The 13,230-nt window shown below is 40.3% G+C and overlaps 1 pseudogene; it reads right to left on the reverse strand.

Moving 5' to 3' along the window:
- Positions 1-6,604: 6,604 nt before the first annotated feature.
- LOC125487495 lies at positions 6,605-11,452 on the reverse strand (annotated as a pseudogene).
- Between the last annotated feature and the right edge of the window lie 1,778 nt (positions 11,453-13,230).

Below are 13,230 nucleotides of genomic sequence, written 5' to 3' on the forward strand. Positions count from 1 at the left end.
TGCACGGAGTATTGTGAGGAAAATTGGAGAAATATAAACAGAAATTTCTCTAGGGGCGTACGACATAGGACAGACACGCGGCTCAAGCCATAAGAGGAACGTTTAATTAACATTCTCGTTGTAAAGCTTTCAGCAGAAACAAGTTTGGTAAAAGGTAAGGAAATGCAGTAGTTTCGGTCAAAAGTAATACTACTGCCCTTCAAAGAAATACATTTCCAGAATTAGAATCGATATAGTCAGAGGCAATAAACAGAAAGAGAACAGTGATCTTGTTAGGTATTTATTACAGTCCTCTAAATAATGGGGAGGAACTAAATGAGAACATTTGTATGCAGGTTATGGAAACCTGCAGGGAAAATTTGGTTGTGATTTCAATTACTCTAGGGTAGGCTGAGATAAAGGTCGAGTGTTGAGGACGAAAGGAGTGATATTTTTCCGATTTGTGCAAGAGAACATTCTTGATCGTACATTTCCAGTACCACCAGTGAGGGAATTGGGCTGGATCTGGTCGTAGAAAAAGAGGCAGGCCAAGTGGAGCAAGTTGGAATGTGGATGCATTTGGTAGATAACGTTCACAAAATAATAAGATCAATATTAATCTGGAAATGGATGCAAATCAGTCAAAGATTAAGATCCCAGTTTAGATAAGGGCTGATTTTAGTTGTTTAAAAGTTTAACTGGAACACTTTGATTGGAAACACATATTGGTAAATAAAACGGTGGAGTAAAAAGGGGAGAATTTCAAAAAAAACATGAACAGGACACAAGCTAGGTACGTACCCATGATAAATAAATTCGGATTATTCTCAACAAGAGTATCCTGAATGTCTAAGGATGTTGATAAGAATATAAGGAAGATAAAAGAGACATATGATGCGTACCAGAATAAAAAAAAAAGGAAATCAGGAAGAGGATATCAAATCCAGGAGAGAGGGTAAGGCTGAAATGAGGAAGACTAAGAGGAATCCAGAGGAAAGTATTGCAGGCTGCACTAAATCAACTGGTAAAATGTTCTTCAAATATATTATTGCTAAATATCAGTCAAAGACAGAGTAAGGCCCATAAGGAACAAGCAGGGTAAGCTGGTCACCAACGCAAAGGATATAGCAGAGGTATTAAATGGATATTTTTCTTCTATCTTTTCCAAATCTAAATATGGCGACAATGGCCTGTTTGAAAACTTGGGTTTTGAGCAACTGAAAAGTATAGTGATACACAAAAAGAGATGTTAAGTAGACGGGAAGCACTCCAAGTCGATAAGTTGCCAGGCCCAGGCAGGATGCATCCTAGATTGCCAAGGCAGTTCAGGGGTCAAATTGCAAAGTCATTGAAACACATTTTCCAGTCTTGTCTGAACACATGAGTAGTCCTGAGAGACTGTAGGATTGCAAATCTGACACCATGTTTCAAAAAGGAACAAAGAACAACCCACAAAATTACAAACCTGTCAGCTTGACGTCAGGTGTGTGAAAACTGATGGCGGCCCCAATATGGGACGAGGTTAATGTACAGTTAGAGAAAAATAAAGTAATACGAGACAGTCAACATTGTTTTATGAAGGGCAGTTCATGTCTGGCAAATTTAATTGATTTCTTTGACGAAGTGACACACGCAGTAGATGACAGTAGTGTTGTGGATGTTGTACATTTGGACGGTCAGAAATAGTATGATGATATGATGCTTCATGGCAGGTTAACTGACGCATTAGAAATATTCAAAATTGATGTGTCTTTGGCATCGTGGATAGAAGTTGGTTAAAGAATATGAAACAATGGGTAGGTGTAAATAGGCATTTCCCAAATTGGAGACAAGTTGAAAGTGGTGTTCCCTTGGAAATGGTGTTGGGATCTTGCTTTTCTCTTATTAACACAAACGATTTAGAGTTGGGTGTTGAGGGAAAAAAAAAACCTCAAAATTTGGAGATGGTACTAAGTTAGGAAGAGTGATGAATTGTGAGGATGATGCTGAGAGACTTCAGGTTAAAATTGATGATTTGGCCAAATGGGCAGCTAACTGGCAGATAAATTTTAATACAGAGAAATGTGAAGTAATGTATTTTGGTAGAATAAACACGGAAAGACAAAATAGCTTCAATAGTACGCCTTTTCACCGAGTACAGGAGAGAACTGGCCTCGGGAATCATGCACATGACTCTTTGAAGGTGACCAGGCAAGTTGAAACAATAGTTAAGAAGGCTAATAAGATCCTTGAGTTTAAAAACAGATATAGAATGTAAAAGCAAAGAAATGATGTTACGCCAAAAGGATATTTACCAGAATCATATCATAAATGAAAGATTTTTGATACAAGGAAAGATTAGAGAGATTGTTCTGTTCTCCTTGAAGCAGAGACGTTTACGAGGTGACCTTACTGAGGTGTTCAAAATTGTGAATAATTTTAACAGAGGTAAAGAAGCATATTGTATTTCCACTTACTTGTATGCCAGTAAAAAAAGGAGTCACAATGTCAGCAATGCAGCTCGGACTGAGGTGAAGAGAAATTTTTTTACTCAGACATTCTTGTGATAACTTTTAGCTCAGGTCATGGGTGAGGTTATTGACTTATTGACTTATTGACTTGTTCACCAAGCTGGTTGGTTGTATTCAGACATTTCGTCACCATGCGAGGTAACGTCATCAATGCAGTCTCCGATGAAGTGATATAGTTCTACTTCGCTTAGTATTTATATGATCCAGTCTGTTGAGTTACTTTGTGGCACTTCCGGTTCTTTTTTGCAAAGGTTTGAATATGGGGTCTAATTACACATGTTTATTGATAGCGTTACGGGTGGAGAATCAAGTATCTCGGAATCTCTATGCGTGTCTATGGTTGGCTTGAGCCAGGATGATCATGTCGTCCCAGCGAAATTGACAGCCTTCGTTGTCTGAGTGGACTGAAAAGAGGGAAAGTTCGTCGTGTCGTTTTGCTGCTAACTGGTGTTCATGTATCCTGATGGCCAGTTTCCGTCTGGCCGATGTAATGGTTTTGGCAGTCGTTGCACGGAAGACAGGATAGGAAAATGAAAGGAAGGGAACTCTCAGGGGTCTCTGCCATATTTAACGGTCAATATGATGCATACTGCGGAGGCTCTGCTGTTTCTAAACCATTGTCAAACTTTATTACAGCTCCTTTCTCTCTCGCTTCGTTCAATGAGGAGGGAGGGAAGGAAGGAAACACTGCAGTCATGTAATGTTTGGGGCTTCACTGTTGTGTGAAGCCAGGTCCTCCACGATCCATTTCTCAGTTGCGGTGAGCAAGGCGACTTCTCCTAGAAAATATCCCAGTCGCTTCTCACCACCACCCACTGTTGGATATCCTTGGTCTTGTTGAACACCAGTTCCTTCACGAACCTATATCAGGTGGTGAGCGAGTCGGCTTTTCCCAGAACACACCTCAGGGTCTTGTTGCCGCTGCCCCCTGTGGTTGGAGGTTAGAAACAGGAAGGGAACAGTGACCTAGTTGGGTATTTACTGTAGACCTCCAAATAGTGGACAGTAAGTAGATGAAAGCATTTGTGAGTAGACGAAGGAAGTTCGCAGGACAAGCAGAGGTGTGATATTTGGCGAATTTAACTGCCCTTGGAAAAGGGCAGAATGTGGGACAATGGAAGTCTAAAATTTCTGCAATGTGTGCAATACAACTTTCTGGAAAAGGACATTTCCAATCCTAACCGGAATTTGGATTGTCCTGGATCGGTTCTAGGAAATGCGGCAGGCCAGGCGAAGAATTTCAGAACGGGGTGGGGGGGAGTGGGGTGTGGAGAATTTGGAAAGTTGGGACACAATATAAGAAGTTTTAATAATACGTTGGAAATGGACAAAAATCAAGCAATGTTGTAGATCCCAGGCTGGCAAAAGGCAGATTTTAGGGGTTTAATATTTAACCTGGACAAAGGTGATTGATAATGCATGGTAGTTGATAAGTCTTTGGATGGAAATGGAAGAATTTCAAAAGAGTCATAATTAGGGTATAACCAGCTACATGCCCAAGAGAAATAAATGCAGAGTATCCAAAGTTACAATGGATGACTCACGATTTTGATGAGAAAACAACGAAGAAAAACGAGACAAATGATGCATTCGGCAATACTAATAGTAATAGAAATTAGGAAGAGCAACGCAAATGCAGGAGAGGCTAAGGCTGGAATAGGGGAGTCTAAATTGAAGCTTGATGAAAGGATGGCAGGCTGCGCTGAAAAGATAACAGTCATTAAAACATTTTTATACAAAGTTTATTGAAGGATAAAGTGGGTCCCATAAAGAACAAGCAGGACAAGTTGGGCAGGGATACAAAATGTATATTAGAAAATGTATATGGTACTTCAGTGTTTGCCAAATTAGCAAGCGGTGAAAATGTCTTATTTGAAGGTGTGGGTGTTGAGCATCTAAGAATCATAACGACTGATAAAGAGGCAGTTCTGAAAGGGCTGGCAACGCTACAGATGAGAAGTCGCCAGGCCCCGATGCGATGCATTCCCGATGACTGAGGGACAAAAGTGACCAAATTGCGAATTGACTAACAAAAGTTTTCTTTGTCTATCTGCACACAGGTTTAGTCCGTGGAACTAGAGGATTGCAAAGCTGACATCATTATTTAACCAAGGGGAAAGGATAACCGAGGGGAGTTCAACCCATCAGCTTAATGTCAACAGTGGAAAAACACATCGAGGTCAAAATACGAAATAATGTAAATATATACAGAGTGGAAAATACATTATTACCAGAAATCAATATGGTTTCGTCAAGTGCATCTCAATTCTGACAAATTTGACTGAATTATTTGACGAGGTGACACAGCCTTGTGTGAGGGTAGTGCTTGGATGTTGCATATTTGGACTTTCATAAAACATTTGATGCTGTGCCACGTATCAGGTTGGTTAGCAATCTCGAAATGTTTGGGATTGATATGTCATTGGCAGCATGGATTAAAAGTTGTTTAAAAGATAGGAAACACAGCTTGGTTACAGATGGGCATTTCTCAATTTGGAAATGAGTTGAAAATGGTGTTGTACAGGGATCACTGTTGGGACTTGCTTTTCTTGATTTGCATAAACGATTTGGAGATGGATGTCGCGGGAATAAACTCTAAATTGACAATTGATGCTACGCTAGAAAGAATGATGAGTTGTGATGCTGATGCTGAACGACTTCAAGCCGTAATTATCGTTTGGCAAAATGGGCAGACACCCAGTAGACGAATTTCAATGTAAAGAAATGTGAAGTAAGGTATTTTCGTACAGCAAACAAGACATGTTTAATACAGGTAAAATGTTGAGCAGAGTACAGGAGCAGAGGGCCCTCAGGGTTCACGGACATAATTCTCTGAAGGTGACTAGTCAAATATAGACAATTGCTGAGAAGGCATTTAGGATCCTTGAATTTGTCAGTAGAGGAATAACACATAAAAGGAAGGAAGTGATGCAACACTTCGACAAACATTGATCGAACCACATTTGGATTATTGTCTTTCAGTTCTGGGCACTTTATTTGAAGAACGATGGGAAACGCCTGGAAAGCGAAAAATGGACGTTTACTAGAATGATGCCAAGAATGAGGAACTTTCAATAGAAGGAAAGATTAGAAAAATTGCGCCTATTCTGCTTGGAGCAGAGAAAATTAAGAGATGACCTTACTGGGGGATTAAAAATTATGAAAAATTTTGATGAAGTACAAAAAGATATTCTGGTAACAACAGATGGTATATTAGTGATTAGCGGGTCAGAACTTCAAGACTGTCAGCAAGATACCCAGGAGTGAGATGAGAAAACAATACTTTACTCAGTGAGATGCTAGGATTTGGAATGCACCGCCTGGGAAAGTGGTGGAGGTGGAATCCAGAGGAGGTTTTAAAAGAGAACTGAATGTAAACTTGAAAGCAAAGCATTTAGAAGTCTACGGATATACAATTGGAGAATAGGATTCGCTGATTCGCTCTTTTGGGAGACAGTTTAAACACAATGGGTTTAATGGCCATCTCCTGAACTGTTAAATTCTATTTTCCCATGATTCTATGTTATTTTAATTTTCTTTGTGCTGGAGATCTTAACATGAAGCAAGCGTCTTGCAATTATAAGTCAAATGCAACATGTCTCCTTTTACGATACACTTTCCAGTGTATCTGGTGTGAATTTATTCGACCTTTGCATTAAAAAAAATTTTTTCGACTCTCTCCATACCACATTTGACAATTGTTTTGTTTCTATTGCACTAGCACATCACCTGACTCTGGTTTTATTGTATGAGACCACATATTTCTTATTCCAAAGTGTTTTACAGTAATTTCACCTTTTTTATGAACTTAAGCAGGACCTGCAGGAAAAGAGTTATTCATTAAAACACAAAAAGAAGAACACTGGTTTCAGTGGTGTCAAGTGCAGGACAAATGTCTTTTATTTAAGGGAGTTGAATCCTTTCCTATGTTGTTTTGAAATATTGACATCATAATGTTTTACTTTACACTTGCGAGAATAGCCACAGATCGAGGTTTTGCATCACATCCATGAAGGCAGTATATCTGTATAGACAACAAGAAGCCTTGAATTCTGGGAGTTTGGAACTATGGTTTTCTCTGTCGCTTTGCAAGTTATGAAAGATTACAAGCACTTTCAATTTCTCTCTTCTTCCTATTTAAAGCAGGCAGCAAGCGTAGTGAAAGGACACATCAGCATCTTTTTGAGCTCCTTTCGGAACTTGTTCTGGGAAATTGCGTAGATAAAGACGTTGTTGCATGAACTGAGCAACTGAAGCATGTTGGTTAGCTCTTGAAGGATGTACCGTGAGTCATTGAAATCCAGGCCAGAAAAGTAGCCTTCACCTGTGATTCGCACATACAGAAAATGTCCGAGATAGCTGGCCCAAAGGAGGAGGAAGCTGGTGGAGACTGTGAAGAGCAGGACAACGGATTTCTTGCGATTGGCCATCTCGGTGTCACCGTGATTGTCGACACCCCGCAGCCTCCTGCGAACTCTGCCTGCTGCTAAGATGTGTCTTACCGTCAAGGTGTTCAAAAATAGGATAAGCAAGAACGGTAGAGAAGGAGTTAGTGCGTGGTCCAGCCAGTCATAGACCTGCCAGATTGGCCAGGTGTAAAAGTTTATTCGAATGTCACAAAACCAGTCCACTCCGTTCACAGTGTACAAGGGTTCATAGATAAAGTAGAATGGAGTGTTCTTAATGCAGCTCAGGGTACAGACTATTCCGATCACCAACGATGCAGTTTTCTTTTTGCAGTATCTGGGCATCATTCTCTGGCAGCAAATGGCTACAAAACGGTCTGTGGTGAAGGCTACTGTCAACCAGACGGAACCATCCCGGCTACAACGGACCAGCACAGCACCGAGTCTGCAAGCAAGCGTGGTGGATAGGAAACTGTCCCGAAAATAAATGCGTCCAATCCGGTTGAGAACAACAGCAGTAACCGTGACAAAGAAATCATTCACTGCTATTGCCACTAAGTAGCATGTGATGCACCGAGAGAGACCACACTGTTCTTGGAAGAGGATTACAATCGCTATCAAGTTCGCTGTGAGAGATAAAAACCGAAAGATACGATGAAGCACATAACACCAGCTTCTACATCACCGACTCTGTTGCTGAAATTCTGTTATCAGTCACTTTTCCCTTTCAGTTTCTGGCTCTGCCAAATCCATAGCTAATTGTTTGACATCCAATGTTGGAGTAAACAATTTTCAGCACATGGAGCCATTGAAAACAACCCCTTCATAAATTCACACCCTCGTCCCCGGTCATGGAATTAATCCCGACGGCGAGCTATCCAAAACTTTTGCTGCTGATGTTTGATGCATACCATGTCACATCCATCCAGCAGCACTATGTTAAATTTCTCCACATGAGACAGCATTTCAATTTTAACTATTCTAACTTTCCAATTTCTCTACATCCTCACCACATCCATCCGTGTTATATTCTCTAACTGCTTAATGTTGCGCCCTACCTCCAAATCAGTCATTTCTTGATATTTATATTTATATGCCCATTAGTGGCAGTGAAGTCTTTAACTACCTGTGCCCTATATATTGGGATTCCCTGTACCAATTATTCCATCCCTCTTCCTTTTTTTCTGGTGATCCATTTGATCTGAGCATATTGTCAAGCTTTTTCTATTGTGTTCTATTTTCGCCTATGTCAACCATATCCAGCCAAAGATTAGGAAAATATGCTGACCCATAACAAAACGCAAATATGAAAAAGAACTGTGAGCACAAATTAGAATACATAATAGATTTTTTAAATCTTGCATTTTCACTCAACTCTTCAGCCCTTTCTGAAATTCAATGACTGAACAACAGATGCTGACCTGGATGCACGCCGCTTGAATGAATAAAGGAAGGCGCCAAACTAAATAAACAATGGTCATTCGGAACTCACCAGACGGTAAATATTGCTTTTGTCCAAAAGTGGAATTGCAGACTGCTATGCGAGTAAAATAAAATACATTTCATCTCGCAACCATGTAATGGAATGAATGTTTTGGCCGTTGAATCACGCAAGCACATAACAATATATGTCACTGCATCACGACGAGATTATTCCATGCAAAACTAATTCACTGAGCATCCTTCCATTAAATCAGACTAAACTGCAATGTCCTGCAATATAGCACATCAATGTTCACGCAATCCTATTGGAAATAACTTCTATTTCAACATTAAACAAACTTATATCATAGAATATGCCCATATAAATTGGCACGTGGTTAAAGTAGCTTATACCAGAGGGGGCAGCTTATTTATACAAAAAAATGACTTGGTCATGAATAGAAGAAGGAAGATCTTTGGAGTTAAAAAACAAAGTTTCGTCGGATCCGTTATTTACCAGGGATACCAATAATTGCAAGAATGAGATAGAATATGGCAAAAACTGGACCATTTGCTGCGCCGTGCATTGTCTTTCAAAGAGTGAAAGTATTCCCGAAGCTTCACAATTTACCTCTGAGACGCAAACAGATCATCCCTCATTTATGTGGAGGAAGAAAGCCTAAAGGGACAAATAATCTTCAACAAGCACATTCATAACAGTTCATCGAACAAACATATTAACTCACCAGTTCGTGTCATCCACTTTTCACGTCGGAAAGATGGATGATTTTAGGATACCTGCAGGTGAACTAAAGATTGCAAATGCTGCAGCTCCCACACACCATTCCTTCACGATTCCAAACCTCTGAGTCACTGATGTTAAATGCTGATCTGCGAACCTATCCCCAACCTTTCGTCTGCTTTTTCCCATCATTCTCACATTCCCAATTATTGCATGCTTACAGGTACCATTTGGACAGGTATTTGTTTCGTCAACAGGTGTTTACATGTTTAATGTGTTAATGTTACCTAATGTCTTTAATGGACAGAAATCCACAATCTTTACCAGAGAGGACATCTGGGTCACGAGGAATGGGCGATAAATTCTGGTCTGACAGGCAATGTCCTCCTCCTATGAATGACAAAAAATAAACAAAACTATTGCTTACGCTGTGCCTGCAACTTTCATATCCTTGTTCCCAACAAATACATCTTTGATAGAGATCTGATCCTACCGTTCCCTAATTCGTGGTGTTCTTTTTTTTTATGCAGGAACATTCGGTTTGGAAGCAATAGCATGAAGTATCAGTCCGATGCAAAACGATATTGAGGGACTGACACTGCTTCCTGATGACTGCTGCCGAGGGGTATGTCAAATATTGACAAAACGTGCCTTGAAATGACGCACAGAGAATTTAAGAGATCCACAGAGCCACCAGAAGTGAATGAATCACCAAAGTGCTTCCTAAATGACGGAATCTGAAAGCTCTCAACTGATGGTTTGCGAGAGAGGAAATTGAAGAATCTCGCCTTGCACTGCTCTGGGAGACCTGACTTTGGAGCTGTACTGAAATACTATAGGGGTTATTGTTTTGGTTTGCACAGAGAAATGCCCAGGAGGACAGTGATGAACTGTATAGACAAATAGTATCACAACTTTTATATTGCCAATAATTGGGGTGCTTATCATGGGAAAAAAGGCTTTATGCGGCTTCTGTAGTTCTGCGAGCTCGATTTTAAACTCTCCAAACATTAGTCAGAAGTAAAAGAAGTGTGCAGGGGAGTTGGCATGAGGAGGTATACTATCAGTGGAGCCTACTGCACTTCATATCTCCCACACTAATGAGGTGCAAGGTCTATATACGCGCTGTTATACATTGACATTCTTTCAGGGTGGAATTTGTGCCCAGACACACATAGAATCCAAACTCACTGTACCTGTTCCACAGCCTCTGTTCTTATTCGAATAATGTTGAGGAACGTTTAAAATCACGCTAAAATGGTGACATGATCTCAGCCAAAAGATTGATCAGAAACACCAAACCTGGCAGTTGACCTCAGTCTAATAACTGTTGATTCAGTTGCAATATGAGATGGTCGATGTCTATTTACAAACATGTATATGCAATATATACAAACTCTTTTCGATGCATCATCTTAGTCTGTTATTTTTGTTCAAAATGATGGTCTTATTTGGTAATCATGTATTTCCAGCTTTTTAATGTTCAGATTGGTCATCTTAATTTCCTTTTTATTATTTCGGGGGAGGTGGGCACCAATGCCGAGGTCAGTATATGTTGTTTATTCCTAACTGCCTTTGAGAACGTGGTGATGGGCTGCAGGCCATTGTTTATCAAGTCCCAGCAAACCTGCTCGGTACAGATTTCAGACTCAAAGACAAACAAGAGGTTGATATATTTCTAATTCAAAATGGTGATTGAATTGAAGTTGAACTTGCAGTTCCATGCCTTTGTTCTTGCATATAGTAGCTTAGGTGAGTTTGGAAAGTGCTATCTAAAGGACCGTGGTGATTTTCTGCAATGCATTTTATGGATTGTATAATATGTTGCTGCTGTGCATCGATTTTGGATGGAGTCATTAGCAAATGATGCCTATCATGCTCGTTGCTCTGTCCTCGATTTGTCCAGCTTTTTGACTGTTACTGGATTTGCATTCATCCAGACGAACCCGAAGCATTACATCACGCTCTCCTTCCTGCAGATGTTGTATCAAGTCTTGAAGGGATGAGTTAATTACTGTGGTATCCACAGCTTCTATTGTCGATCAGCTTCTCTTCTCTGTTCATTCCTTTCTTCATACCACAGTATGTACGTGGCGAGTCGAATTCAGGCTCGGCCAACAGAAACTCCCGGCGTGTCAAATTTGGGGACTCAGCGATTGTAATGACGATGAACGCCAGATGATGACGATCAGGTTCTTTGTTGTGCAAATGGCCACTGCCTCACACTGGTACAGCAAGAATATGAATTGACACATAGCTACAATGTTGGCATTGACCAGACAACACGCAAAATTTTCCAGCAATCTTCTGTACACAGAAAGTAGGACATATTCAATCCGGTAAACAAATCTCTTCCGTGTTCTCTCGATCATCTGTATAGCGATGGAAGGCATTGTCGACAGTGCTATCAACCAACTCATGGAAAAGAATAAAGACAAATTCAATCCGGTAAACTAATCTCTTTCGTGTTCTCTCGATCATCTGTGTAGTGGTGGAAGGCATTGTCGGCAGTGCTGTCAACCAGCTCATGGAAAAGAATGACCTATTAAATTCTAAGCGATTTACTTTCCGCTGGGATCACCCAGCTTCTGCCTTCATTATACCCTTGGTCCAAGCACGCATAAAAGAACTGAGCTTCAGTTGTGACTCGAAAGGTCTGCTGTGACATCAAGTCGACATGTGATCAGCAAAACCAACGAAATTTCCGAGGGTATCTCCATGATTCAACGGCAAAAATAAAATTGATTGCAGTTTTTGAAGGCCATTCCTCCCAGCGGTAGGGTATGGCTGGACAAATCGCAAATTCATTCTATAACAAAATATATTCAGTTGTCCTTTCAAGGATCTTCCCTCCAATATATGGTTAGAAGTGTGGATGCTCCTTGAAGGTTGTACAGTACTCAACACTATTACCGACTCTTCAGTTTCTGAAATAGTCCATTCAGTTCAGCGCGAGACCTGAACAGCATTCGGGTTTGAACTGACAATGAAAATAATAAGCCTTCTCCGTCCATCCCAGGCAATGATTATCTCCAATAAGAGAGAATTTACCTATGCCAGGGATCATCTCAGAAAACCCTCTGTGTACTTCATACAATGAAATAATATCTTTACCTAAATAAGGCGGCCAAACTGCTCACAGTACTCCAGATACGGTCTCAACAGTACCTTTTACATTTACAGCACCACATCACTATTTTCACAAAGGAACACCATGAAATAAGGGCCAACATTCAATTTGCCTTCCTGATTGCCTGCTGCACCTGTATGCTAGCTTTCTGTGTTTCATGCACAAGTACCAAGAAATCCCTTTGTGTTGCAGCTTTCTTCAGATTTTTTTTCCTCAATTTAAATAATATTCTGTTCCTTGGTCCCCTCTTTAAATGAACATCGCATTTTCCACATTATGCATCATTTGTCAACTTCTAACCCATTTATTGAACCTATCAATAACTGTCTATAAACTATATGGATCCCTCCCACAACTTGTCTATTTTTGTGTTGTCTACAAATTTGGCTAAAATACATTCATTTCCTTCCTCCATTTTATGAATATATATTGCACAATGCTGCAGTCCCACCAATGAATGCTGTGGAATTCCACTGGTTACTGTTCGCCAAATCGTGAAGGAATCCTTCATTCCCATTGGTTGATTCCTGCCAATGAGCCAATTTTCTATCTATGCCAATATGCTATCTTCAACACTGTAGGCTCTTGTGACAACTTTTTGTGAGGTACATTTCCGAAAGTCTTCTGTAAGTGCAAATGTGACACATATACTGGTACCCCTCTATCAACTCTGATTGATACTTGCTTGAAAAACTATTAACTTAGTCAGACATGGTTTTACTTTATGAAGCCATTCAGAATCTGCTTGATTAGATTATGATTTTCCAAATATACTGCTATTACGTCCTTAAATCACTTTATCTTTCCGACAATTATCGTTCAGCTGATCGGCCTGAGCTTACTCTTTTTTGTGTCTTCCTGCCCCCCACCCCCACCCCCAGGCCCGGCCCGCCTTTCCACTATTTTTTCTGAGGAGAGATGTCACGTTGGTTGTTTTCGAATCTTCTGGTACTTCGTTGGTTGTTCACCATTCCAGTTCATGCCTCTTTTAACAACACTTCTCTGCAGCAAGTAAAAGCTAAGCATGGTTACCGATGGATA

This window comes from Rhincodon typus, chromosome 42 (assembly GCF_021869965.1).
Source record: "Rhincodon typus isolate 14 chromosome 42, sRhiTyp1.1, whole genome shotgun sequence".
Lineage (NCBI taxonomy): Eukaryota > Metazoa > Chordata > Chondrichthyes > Orectolobiformes > Rhincodontidae > Rhincodon > Rhincodon typus.